Here is a 14,450-nt window from a genome sequence, read left to right on the forward strand (position 1 = left end):
AATAAGTAATACAGTGCTTAAGTAAATGTATTTGAGTAGTATAAGAATTTGTAAAACAATTTGAAGCAAAACAGTTTGATAAACAGTTTAAGTATAAAGAAACATTTGTTTGAAACACAATTGTAAATGAGTTTGAAACGAAACATGCAGTGTATAATGAACAGTCTAATAAGGAGTTTTAAACATATAAAACGTTTATGAAAATCATGTGAAGAAAACTGTTTGGTAAAACAACGAATGAGTAGTAAATCATTTGAATGCTGCTTATTAATCTCATGTGATTGATATAATAACTAGCATGATTCTACTTGTATCCCCACATAAAACATTTAAAAACATTTAAAACATTGATTTAGGGGTATGAACTCACCTGTTGTGAGTGGTACGGATGAACTGAAGAGGTAGGATGTCTATGTGTCAAGTGAAGTCTTGAACACACTCTATGATCCTAGTTAACATATAATATCACATATATGCATCGAATTAGTCTATAAACAACTAATAAAAAAAGTCAAGACACCCTAGGACATGTGAAACACCTTCAACAAGTGTTATTAGCCTCAAGGATTGCATCTAGGTGTTGTAGGGACAAGCTAGTGTGTGTAGGGTTTAAGGAAAACTCCCTTGTTAGGTCCAGTATTGTGTTGCGTCTATTGGGCTCGTTAGCTAGTCCAATGTTTATCTCCGGTATGGGCCTGTCCATACGTGAGTTTTATGTAGGGTTTATTATAAATAGATGCTTGCATGCATCCTATAACATGATTATTAGAAACGATTAGATAAGTATTTTCAAGCATATTCATCGTTCTTGTTTTGTAACCCTAGAATCCTCTACAGTGGAAGTTCTTAGTCGAGCTCTGCTAAGGATTGAGTAATTGAATCATTCGACTCATTGTGATCCATACTTGTGTTTTATTTCACTGCTTTTTGTGTTCTTTATTTACCTGTTACAAAGATCTAATCGATCATAAGAGTTTTTATAACTCAACAATTGGTATCAGAGGAGGAGGCTGTGTAATCGATACATATCTTTTCTGTGAAAGAGTTTACGATTAGGGTTATTCTGCATTAACTGATATTTATTGAGCCGTCATTCCATAATTGACGTAACTTAGCATTTATTTGTTTTGCCTTAATATTACGTATTACAAGTCTGATCTTTCAAACAGGTTAAACGATCAAGCATGGACGAGTCTCAATCTAATCCTATCAACATCTCAAACAACATTGGTTCAACGACGAAGATTCCTATTCTTTACACCTAAGATTATGAAGTCTGGGCGCATCATTTTGAAGATTATGTCATCGGATCTGAAGATAATGGATATCTTATTTGGGAAGCAATCATGTCTGGACCATTCGCTCACTCAGGAACATCAAAGATCATCAAAACTCAGAAAGAATATAATGATCTATTAAAAGATGTAAAAGACGTCGCTCAAGACGAAAAGGAAAAGTTTCAGTGCAATATCAAAGCATTGAGACTAATCCGATTCACTCTTCAATCTAATACATTCAGGTTACTGAGTTCCTGCAGTACTGCTAAAGAAATCTGGGATAGGTTGCGAGAGCTTTATTCCACAGATGAAGATTTGGAGCATTCCATTTAGACGTTGCTATTGTCTGAGTTTGGTGAATTTAAGTAGAATTCTGATGAAACTGTCACTCAGACATTCGATCGCTTCAATCATCTTCTTAGCAAGATGATCAAACATGATATAGAAAGGAAGCTGATTGAACAGAAGGTCACCTTTTTGAATGGCCTAAGACCCGAATGGAGAGCAGTTATGTCTACAGTCAAAGCTCATGAGCAGTTCAAGTCTTATTCGCTAGCAAAGCTGGTGGGAATCTTGAAATCCCAAGAAAAGATTGTCATGCAAGAGAAGAATGTGGTCTCAAGTTTGGGGTCATTGGCCCTCCAGTCTAAAAGCAAAAGTGTGGTAGAAGATGAAGATCTAAACCTAGAAAACTATGATCTTACTTCTGAAGATTATGCAATGATGGTGTCTAATCCAAAGAGGTTTATCAAGAAAAGGTTCCCTACCAATAAGAACCGAAATTGGCAGGGAAGCTATAGTTCTGAAAAGGTTAGAGAGGAGCCGAAGACAGAAGAACCAAAGAAAGAGGCGAAGGTTGAAGGAGATTCTGGTGTCAACTGCTACTACTGTGGAGGAAAGAACCATTATGCCAAAGACTGTGTTCTGAAGAAAATGGCAAAAAAGGATGAGGAGAAAGATGAAGAGGCTATGTTGATGAAAAAGCTGGAAGAGATCAAGAGGAAGAAAGCTGCTACTAACCCTTCAATGAATGCCCTTATTGTACAGGGTTCGACAAAGGATGACGAGTTCGGTGGCGTGCAGGTGTGGTCAACCGACTCAGAGGATGATGAAGTCAGGAAGCCATCTCATGGAAAGACATATGTTGCGAGAGGTGACAAAAGCAGTGGGAAGTGTTTGATGGTGACTGATGTATCTCACATGAGGGGATACAATACAGACAGTGGAAAAGAGGACACCAAGGAGCGAGAGGACTTATGTTTCACAGCAAAACCTCTCAGTGTGCAGATCAATAAGCTTGATGAATTGATCAAGAAGGTACAATCTCTTTTTGCTTCATTCAAAGTCCCACAAAAATCATATGAAAAAGAATTAAATAGCTTAAATTCAAGAATTTCAAATCTGGATAGTTGTTTAACTCAAACAAGGGTCACCAATTCTAACCTAACTGACCAAATAAGTAGGGTGTCATCCAAGAGTGAGGAACGAAGGATGTGGATAGAGCTAAAGGAGTCAGAGTTGATTAAGTCTAAGGACGAAAACATTTATTTACAAAGAGACGATTTAAAACTTTTGAAACAGAGAAATGTTTTTTGTTTAATTGCTAAACGTCTTTATACTAACATCACTCAACTGCATCTAAACTGTGAAATAGGGCAGAAAATTCATCGTATGATTTTACCTTTTCTTGAGTTTAAGGAGGATGAAATCGATGCTGAAGCATATAACTGCGAAAGTGTTGTATCGTCTGATGATGTGAATCCCACCTATATGTATGGTCTGGACAAAATCGAATCTTTTATAAAGTCCAAGGACCATAAGGACATGCTGAGAAACCTTTTGGATGAAAACGATAAGCTGAAACTAAGGACCGAAACCATACAAAAATTTGACTCATTGAATGCCAACTTGAGCTCAGAAAATAAAATTGATGTTGAAAACGCGTCTGAGCTTAATGAGGATGATGATATGAGCGTAATTTCTGTAGAGGATGAAGTCAAATTTTCTGAGTTTGTCAAGAGCGAACCCGAAAACCACAAAAATCTTATTTCTGAAAATTCTGTGGAGTTTGCTCGATTGTCCCAAAATAAATCCCCGATTCTAGAAGAAAAGGCTGTTGTGTACCAAAAGGTGAGAACAACACCAAATCAGGTATATAAGGTCACAGGAGTAACCGAACATCAAACAGCCAAACTCACTGCCATAGTGAACGAAGATAATGTAGATGGCTATGATGAGTTTTTTTGGTCTGCTCCTATAGATAATGCCGACGAAACTGTTGGTCTGTCAAAGCGGACATCCTGGAAAACCAAAGGCAGATATGTGCCAGAGCCACTAAACAAGCCTGACAACTTCGACGTGCCAAGCACTAGTGGTACAAAAGAAGTTCCTGTAGAAGAAGTTACTTCCACAAGCGAAACATCATCTGTGAAAAGTGAACCGGCTAACAAAAATCAGAAGCAAAAGGCTAACATTCACAAACAGCCAAAACAAGTGAAGGATCAAAAGCAGCCAAAACAAGTGAAGGATCACAAGCAGCAAAGGAATCTGAGATACAAACTCTCAGAGCGAAAGCAGTTCTGGTGATCTCAAAACGCCCATTTCTCTTATCTTAACAAAAAATCAAAGTCAGAGAAAAGTACTGTCAGGCCGCAAGAGGGCAACAACAACCGAAAGGACAAGTTCGGCTCAGAGAACACCAGCAACCGAAAGCATAGGTTCGGTTCCGAAATCAAAAGCTACCAAAGTTCAAGGTTCAGTCCCTCTAATGATCAAAAACAAAAGGGTCACTTAGAACCTCATGTCAGGAAACATTCTCAATCCAAATTCTCTCATTCTAATACTTCTCATTCTAAACCTAATTCTGTTCCTGCTCAAAGTTCAAAATCTTCAAAGGATTTGAAAGGAAAATCGAAGGTTTCCACAGTCAAGAATGACCGAAAGCAGTCCAAGGCCCAAACGCCAAAACCTGAAACCAAAACGACTGTAACTAATCCTAACAAAATCAAAGTATACACCATTAAGAAGAAAGATGAAACAACATTAATAAAAAGAACATATCTTGTTGATGTTTCTCTTACTATTCCTGTTCCTGTGAAATGCTCACATGGACCCAAGAAACTTTGGGTTCCTAAATCTGCTTAATTTTTGCAGGTTATTAGTGACGAGCAGTTCGACGAAGAATGGTATATTGACAGTGGCTGCTCACGTCATATGACAGGAAGGAAGGAAGAGCTAAGGGAATTTCGATCTCTTCAGAATGGTGGGAATGTCAAGTTCGGGAACAACTCATATGGAACAATAAAGGGATATGGGATGATAACCAATGGAGATTTCACTATAAGAAAGGTGACGTACGTTGAAGGGCTACAACATAACCTCATCAGTGTATCTCAGCTTGTTGGAGGTACCGGTCTTAAAGTTTCATTTGACGATGAGGGTTCGGAAATCATAGAGAAGAAAACAAAAAGGGTGATTCTCAAATCAGAACGCAAAGGCGAAATGTTTCCTCTCAATCTCAAACCTATCAAAGGAAATCTAGCTATCTGTCTGTTATCCAAAGCTCATTCTGATGAAAGCTAGTTGTGGCACCGAAGGCTCTCCCATCTACACTTCAAGGATATCAACAAGCTTGTCACTGGAGGTCATGTTCGGGGTCTTCCATTGCTCAAGTTTGATCGAGAACATTTGTGTGCTGCATGTGAAATGGGGAAGCAGAGTTGTCAAAGTCACCCATCCATTATAAACACTAAAGTTGTCGATCCACTTGAGTTACTTCACATTGACTTATGCGGTCCATCATCTATCGAAAGCATTGGCGGTAGCAATTATATTCTTGTGTTGTTGATGACTTTTCACGTTTTACATGGGTGTTCTTTCTGAAGCACAAATCTGAGTCCACTCTCAAGCTAAAGATGTTTATTAAGCAGGTTGAAGTGCAACTGAGAAAAGTCGTTCGCAACATCAAGAGCGACAATGGACTGGAGTTCAAAAACAAAGAATTTGAAGACTTTTTGGCAGAAAAAGGAATCAGTCACAACTTCTCAGCCCCCTACACCCCTCAACAGAACGGTATTGTCGAAAGACGAAACCGCTCCTTGTGTGAGGCGGCCCGAACGATGCTAAGTTTCGCTTCTCTACCCTTATAGTTCTGGGCTGATGCTATTGCTGCAACATGTTTTACGCAGAAAAGGTCCTATCTCAACAAGCGTTTTTCTCTTACCCCTTATGAGATCATCAACAACAGGAGGCCGAACGTAAAATTCTTCCATGTATTCGGCTCATGATGCTTCATCTTCAACTCTAAAGAACATCGTAACAAGTTCGACGTTAAAGCTGATGAAGGAATTTTTCTGGGATACTCACTCACTTCAAAAGCGTACCGTGTTTTAAATAAGCGTTCGAGGAAGATCGAAGAAACGTATTATGTAACTTTCGATGACAGCTATGTCAAGAAGCTAAAGGCCACTGAAGATGCAATTGGAGAGATTTTCAATCAAACAGGTCAAGTCACGGCCTCAATTGCTAATTTGTTTGAGCAGATTGTAGAACTATTCGATGAACCGGAGAAAGCTACTCTCTCGGAAGCCAAGGCAGCAGACAACAAAGTCGACCATCTGAAGCAAATCGTCGAAGATGCCGCCAAACGAATGGGTGAAGGAGAACATGTTCCAAACGAACCTCCAAAGCATGATGCTTCAGTTGAGGGGGAGAATCCACCTTCTTCAAAACAACCGAGCTCACAAATTGAGGGGGAGAATTCCATTTCAGTTCCACCCGAAAGCTCAACTGCACCCGAAAGCTCAACACCACCCGAAAGTCTTGTAGCACCAGAAAGTCCAGCTACACTTGAAAGCTCTTCAGTCGAGGGGGAGAATGCCGATGTGTTTTACGACGATGATAGCCAATCTGAATTAGAAGAAATGGTAAATGCTGAATTGGATCCATCCTATGATCCAAATTACCCTCCTCTCGTTAAGTGGACCAGAGATCATCCTGTATCTCAGGTAGTGGGTAATGTCTCTGAAAAGGTTCTGACCCGATCTCAACTGAAGGCAAAGCAAACTTCTCTATTCTCCAAAGTAGAGTTCTGTATGTACAATTCTTTCGTCTCAAAAGTTGAACCAAAGACAGTTAATACTGCTATTGATCACTCTGACTGGGTTCAAGCTATGCAAGACGAACTCAACGAGTTCGAAAGAAACAAGGTTTGGCGCCTCATTCCAACTCCTAAAGATGCCTCAGTTGTTGGTCTCAAATGGGTATTCAGAAATAAAATGGACAAGGAAGGCAATGTGATTCGAAACAAAGCTCGTCTCATGGTGAAAGGATACTGCCAGGAGGAAGGAATTGACTATGAGGAAACTTTTGCTCCGGTAGCGAGGTTGGAATCTGTTCGAATATTTCTGGCCTATGCTCCACATAAGAACTTTGAGGTCTACCAAATGGACGTGAAATGCGCCTTTCTGAATGGAGAACTTGAAGAAACAGTTTACGTGGAGCAACCTCCTGGATTTGTCAATGAAAAGTACCCCAATCACTGTTATATTCTGGACAAGGCGGTTTACGGTCTAAAACAAGCACCTAGGGCATGGTATGAAATGCTAACTAAGTTTTTAAAGATGTCTAAATTCAAACAAGGATCAGTTGACCCAACCTTCTTTTGTAAGAAGGAAGGTAACCACCTTATGATTGTTCAAATCTATGTCGATGATATCATCTTTGGCTCAACGAATCCTAGCTTAACGGCTGAATTCAGAAAGCTGATGGAGACTAAATTTGAAATGAGCTCAATGGGTCCGATTAACTTTTTCCTTGGTTTAAATATTGGATAGGGACCCGAAGGCATCTTTATCAACCAGGAAGCTTACACCAAGACTCTTCTTGCTAAATTTGGCATGATGGGAGACTCAAAAGTTAAAGTTCCAATGGCATTCGACACTAATCTTACACCATCCTTGGAGAAACCGGCAGTCGATATTACGTTATATCGTTAGATGATTGGTTCTTTAATGTACCTTACTGCTAGCAGGCCTGATATAATGTTTTCTGTTTGTTACTGTGCTAGATTTCAGGCGAATCCTCGTGAACCCCATATGCTTGCTGTGAAAAACATACTCCGGTATCTAAAACGAACCACCTCTCTCGGTTTATGGTATCCATCGAACTCAGGTTTCTTCGTTCAAGCCTACTCAGATGCAGACCTTGGAGGTTGTGGTTTAGACAGGAAAAGCACCACTGGAGGCTGCCAATTCCTAGACGGGAAGTTGGTTAGCTGGCAATCAAAGAAACAGACATGTGTATCTCTGTCTACAGCCGAAGCAGAGTACATCGCAGCTGCCTCCTATACATCTCAAGTGATTTGGATCCAAAGCCAGCTCCGGGACTATGGACTCAATATGAAAAAGATCCCACTATATTGTGACTCAGAAAGTGCAATTAGGATCTGTCATAACCCAGTGCAACATTCCAAGACCAAGCATATAGCACTGAGGTATCACTTCATAAAGGATCATGTGGAAGATGGGAACTTCGAAATTCACTTTGTTCGAACCACTGATCAACTGGCCGACATCTTCACCAAAGCTCTTCCTGAAGCTTCTTTCAACAAAATTCTACAAGGGCTAGGAATGATGGAATCGGAGTCAGTACCAAAGATTACTTCTTAAAATCAAAACTTGGAAGCGAAATAGACCGAACGTTCGGGTTCGGGTCTCATGTATGCCGAAATAAACTGAACGCTCGGGTTCAGGTTTTGTTCTGGTGTACCGAAATGAACCGAACGCTCGGGTTCGGTCGTATCATCTGATCGTCGCTTATCACTCTAAGGTAGTTTCTTTGGTTGTAAACCTTTTGTATCATTTTCTTTATTTATTTTACTCTTTTTCAAAGTTATTTTCTTTTTCACACTTATTTTTTTTATCAATCGAAATAGACCGAACGCTCGGGTTCGGTTCCAAATTTTTTATGTTTCCAATTTTTTAAGTTTTTTTTTGTGGGAAATCATTTCACTAGTTAAGTGTCCCTAGAAGCATGCTGATGTATGTGTCCAAAGCCTCACCTGATTCTGAATAATAACCTTACTGACTTGGTACAAACAAACCTTGTCTTCCCAATTAGGCTTTCATATTTATTCTAATCATGAGCTACCTAACTCTCTTCTCACCTGAGATAAGAGTTTTCTGCTTGGTCCCTATTTTAACAGCAGAGGTACATTGGTTTCTTTACACCATCTACACTACTTTTCTTCATCTTATTCGCTTCACAAACGTAACCCTTGAGACTCTCAGAAATTACCACTGAGGTTTATGGTTACACAATTTCTGTGTTCATGATCTTAGCCTCGTGTCACTACGTGCTAAGTGAAACCCACAATTCAATTCCTACTATGCATTGACGGTGAACAATAAATTTGCTCTAGGTTTCACTCATGAATTGACGGACTTATCCATGGGGATACAAAGGAACATCTCTAAATTCCTTTTGAGTGATTTCTATGAAATTGTTAAAACCAATAACATTTATTCCCTTGGAATCCAGTTTTATTTTTTTGAGATTTTATATACATTATTTTACCTTGCCACTTAAATTATCTCCAACCTACTTGTTCAACAGACTACACTGGTCTCACAAGTACTTCGTTCGATTTCTGTCTTATATCAAGATCAGGAATTCTGCATTGAAGCGAAAGCCACCCAAATAAGCCTAATTAAAAGAAGCCTTTCAACACTTCTTAATAAGTGTCTGATCGTTATTCAACGGGAAACCACACACACACTTTAAGGTCTCTCTTGACTTTGAAGGAAGAGATTCGTGCCCGGGATCCATTGTTTCGTGTCTTTATTGACATCACATAATCCCTCAAATGTGTTGCTTTATTTCTTTTTCTTTTACACACTAATCACGAAAATCTTTTTGATTTTCCAAAATTCCGATTTCATTAGTTACAAGGCATTCTAATGGGATTGGCAGTTATAAACGGGTTGTGGTTAATATTAATCCACGTGGGTAATTTTGCTTTAAAGATGTCGTTAAAAAGATAAGATGATAAAATGCTGACTCAGACGGGAGTCCAATCGATTTGATTTTCAAACGGCGCTTGCCAGCCAGGCGTGTGAAGAGGAACCCTTTGATTTCTAAACGGCGCCTGATGGGAAGGCGTGCTAATCGGGACTGACACTCTTTCTCATGCGTGATCATCGGTGCTCATAACTGTCACGCATCAATCACTTCCGAAAAACCCTTCGCATTTCCCTTGAAGATTTGGGACAGATTCGTCTCTCTCCTCTACTCACAGTATAAAAGGCAACATAAACCATTGTTTACCTCTTTACTGCCCCCATATTTCAGAGAGCAAGAAACCTTCAAGCATTCTACTGTTCATCATCTCTCCCATCTTCTTCACAACAATGGCGGATTCTTCATCAGTTCATGCAACCTCTCACATCTTGCTGATTCGTCCCCAGCAGAGTTTGATCATCGATCTTACTCCTGAGGTGTACGAAGGTTTCATGTTCCCGATAATCGAGTGTCTCAAGTACTCGCCGATTGCTCCTGCTCTTACCAAGGTTGAAGCAGTTCCTATGGAGTTCTTATCTCAGATCTTCGCCACTGCTCATTACGACAAGGCAGTCGACAAGATTTTCTTCGACGTGCTCGATCACAAGGCGTCGATCTCCAAACAACGTTTTTGCTCGATTTTGGGGTTTGAACCTGATTCAACTAGGGTTAACCCTGAATCGATTCCAGTGGGTCACCTGTTTCAATGTTCTACAACATGGGGTACACCGAGGTGCTGACTACGGTCAAGAAATTCAAGAAATCGTGCCTGCCTCCTCTGTGGAATGGGTTATTTACGGTACTGTTCAAGGGGCTGTCTGAATGTAGTGCTGGATCAAACGGGGCAAGTCGTCTTTTTCTCTCGATTCTGTACGGGGTCTACAATGGAATCAATATGGACTACGGATCAGTCCTTTGGCAACAACTTATTCAGAGTCTCTCTTCAACTTCTTGGCACTCTGAAATTTCATACGCCCGTTTCTGGACTCTTGTTACTAAGTGGGTGATGGACAAGCACAACATCCCCATTGTTGCTGGTTCTCCAATGTCTTCGATTGGTACTTTCCATACCACGAAGATCATTGTCTCTGACGCCTCAAAATTTCCCTTCAACGGTTCAATCCCTGAATCGATGTACGGCGATGTTCCTGCTGACAGCCGGATTATAACAACATACAAGGAGTTCCGACGCTCTGGTCTGAGAGAGCTTACTCCTGAGATGCTCAAGTCAATCCATGATGCTGACAAGCCTGCCCCAAGAGGAAAGAAGACTGATAAGGGCAAGCAGGTTGCAAAGGGAGCAAAAGGCCCATCTCCCAAGAAGAGAAAAACCACCAAGGCTGTCCAATCCCCTCCGATGAAGAAGAGAAAAACCCAACCAAGGCGAAAGCTGATTATCGCTTCTCCCTTAAGCGAATCTGAGGGAGAGGGTTCTGATTCTGACGGATCTCCTCGTGGTAACACTCCACCACGTTCGCCTACACCAGAGATTCACATTTCCACTTCTCCAATTTCTTCTCCACTAGTTACTATTCCTATTTCCATTCCCCCCATAACCTCCACCACTCAAATACCATCCACCTCCATCCCAGTACCCCCACCCATCTTTACCGAAGCAACCACCACCACTGCAGATGTAAAAACCAACATATCTGATACGGGGGTTCATACTAACACACCCAAATCCACCTCAACACCCGAACCCACACCAACTACCAAACATACCACCCAACCCGAACCTACTACAACTACCGAGCCTCCACCCTCACCACCACCCTCACCTCAGGCAGCAGAGGACGAAGAACCATTCCTTGGCGGAGAGGACATGACCTTCGATTTGGTCTACTATAGTCCGTTTCAAGTTCAGAGTGACGATGATGACGATGCTCCTATCACAAAGAAGCATCTCAAAGAGCTTCACGATAAAATCGATTCGCTCATCGCCTCATCTTCTACATCCCAGTCCTCCATCTCTGAAGTTGCCATACAGAAAATTGTTGATGCTTTTTCCAAAGCTCATCAAGTTTCTCTTGATTCTGCCACTGCAGCCATTGATGCCTCAACCAAAGCCTATGAGGCAGCGACCGAAAAAGTCGATAAACTATTCACTGATGCTTCTTCCTTGTTACAATCTTTACAGGAATCTGCTGATGCTGCCAAAACAAAGCTGGAACCCATTATCAACCAGTTGGCTACATCAGTTGTATCAGAGCTGAAGTCGTTCGCTTCTCTTCCTCAAACTCTTTCTAACGACAACTCAGCCTTCAAAACAACCATTAAGGAGCGCCTCTCCAAGCTTCAAGAAGACTTAGCTGCTGAGAATTCCCTCATGGATGCTCTTGCAAGGAAGACTACCGCTCTTAAGGTCAAGAGTATTCAACTCTCCAACTCACAAAAGGAGATTGAGTCTCTTCGATCTGAAAGAGAGATAATTTCTTCGTGTGTTTCAGATGTCCACTCAACTATATCCAACATCCTGGAAGCACATGACCCGATAATCAACTATTCTGTCAGGCGAACTCTTGTAGAAAAGCTTGCTCTTGCCCTCTCTCTACTGAGCAAGATTGAAGGGCTCCTTGATTTCGTGTCCATTCCGAAACAAGGGGGAGAAAAAGAGAATGTGTCTCAACCGCCTCCTACTTCAACAGCAACACATACAACCGAACCTCCTCCTACAGGTCAAGCCTCAAGTTCCGGTGTGAAAGACAAGGGCAAGAAAATTGCTGAGGAGAGCGACGATGATGATAAGGAGACAATTGCCGACCATTTAAAAAGACAGGGTCGAGATAAAGATGCAGACATCAGTGCTCGTGTAGCTAGAGAGGCTGAAGAAGCCGAAAGAAGACAAAAAGAAGCTCACGACCTTCTCGAGAGCAGGAAAACTCTTTTTCCTCCTTGGACTCTTGAGAAGCTACTGAAAGAAGCCATCGAAACACCCAACATCTTGTGGCTAGAACCGGTCATCTCTCTTGATCGTGATAATACTGTCGATTCTCAGTTTGACATGCCACTAACCCGAAAGGCGTTTGTATTCCATGCCTTTGACAACGTTGCTGAGTTCCCTCATCCTCATCCAAAGGTTGACAGGGACTTAGTCGAATTTTATCTGAGGGCCGCTCAACCACAGTACCAATCATGGAGCGCTCAGAAGATTATCAATGTTCGGGTTCTGAAGCCGTACAAGGAAGGAAACTTCACTAACGTTCGCTTTAAGGTGCTAAGGAGATCTTCTAAGACCGAACATGCCATCTCGCTTGCTGATCTTCCCAACTTGAATCCACACGACTAGATCATCTTGCACAACATCCTTCTTACTAATGAAGTTGAATATGGTCCGATCATCGACCACATCAAGAGGATGCTTGTTTGTTACATTATGGCAATCGCCAAGATGGATTAGGAGATAGCGACCGTATTTAAGAAAAAGCCTACCATATCTCCTGTTGGCTCAGCAAGTGACCTAAACATGATGCAGATGAGGAAGATAGACCCGAAGAGAAACTCTGTTATGTTTACCAGAAACGAAGGCCAAAAATGTCTTTTCGCTTTGGCAGACAAACATCTTTATACAATTGCATGTCTGGAACATGTCTTAGGGATCATCCATCGGTGCAAGCAGAACACAGCGGATGACAAGAAGTACTTTGACGACATGATTCAATGATACATTCGCTTCAGACAGACTATCCTTGCGCTTATCTCGCGTCTGTTTGATACAACCAAGAAAGTTCATGCTGCTGGTCCAAGCAAGAAGAAATGATAGTCTTGCTCCAAATTGACGCAAAGGGGGAGATTGTTAGGTCCAGTATTGTGTTGCGTCTATTGGGCTCGTTAACTAGTCCAATGTTTATCTCCGGTATGGGCCTGTCCATCCGTGAGTTTTATGTAGGGTTTATTATAAATAGATGCTTGCATGCATCCTAGAACATGATGATTAGAAACGATTAGATAAGTATTTTCAAGCATATTCATCGTTCTTGTTTTGTAACCCTAGAATCCTCTACAGCGGAAGTTCTTAGTCGAGCTCTACTGAGGATTGAGTAATTGAATCATTCGACTCATTGTGATCCATACTTGTGTTTTATTTCACTGCTTTTTGTGTTCTTTATTTACCTGTTACAAAGATCTAATCGATCATAAGAGTTTTTATGTAGGGTTTATTATAAATAGATGCTTGCATGCATCCTAGAACATGATGATTAGAAACGATTAGATAAGTATTTTCAAGCATATTCATCGTTCTTGTTTTGTAACCCTAGAATCCTTTACAGCGGAAGTTCTTAGTCGAGCTCTACTGAGGATTGAGTAATTGAATCATTCGACTCATTGTGATCCATACTTGTGTTTTATTTCACTACTTTTTATGTTCTTTATTTACCTGTTACAAAGATCTAATCGATCATAAGAGTTTTTATAACTCAACATCCCTAATGGAGTTCACAGCCCTAAGGTCATCAACAAAGGAGTTTACGATTGTAAACTCATGGGTTTACGGCCGTAAGCTCCTACTTACTTGATCTTTTGATGTTTTGAGGCTTTACAAGACCCTAAGAAGCATTTCTACTTAATGGCAAGGTCTTTGGAAGAGTTTAGGGCATCCTTTAACTCCTTTGAGGAGTTCACGGCCCTGGGACCAAACCCCTTGGATATTACGGCCGTAATCTCCCATGGAAGGGTGTTTTTGGTGATTTCAAGTCCCTAATTTAACTAAGAACTAATCTAGGCTAGTGTCCAAGGCTTTAGGAGAGTTTAAAGCACACTTTGGCCCTTTTGTTTGGAGTTCATGGTCCAAGAATTTCTTGGGCCGTGAACACCTTACTCTTTGTGTTCTAAGGGTGTTTTCTAGTCGTAAACACATTAGATTACAAGTCTAAACTAGTTTTATTGCACAAGGAAGGGACTAGGGCACTCTTTGCCCCTTAAAGAAGGGTTTATGGTCCAAGATGTTCTTGGGCCGTAAAATCTTAAATCTTGATGGTTTCCTATGATTTCTAGTGTATTAGACACATATCAAGCCTTATAACACACTTAGATAGAAGTACTCACATTTTGGGACGAAAGTCCGAAGATCCTTGAGAGAGAATTCGACTTTTCTCTAGTTGGAAATGTAACAAA

This window comes from Lactuca sativa, chromosome 1, assembly GCF_002870075.4.
Source record: "Lactuca sativa cultivar Salinas chromosome 1, Lsat_Salinas_v11, whole genome shotgun sequence".
In the NCBI taxonomy this organism is placed as follows: Eukaryota; Viridiplantae; Streptophyta; class Magnoliopsida; order Asterales; family Asteraceae; genus Lactuca; species Lactuca sativa.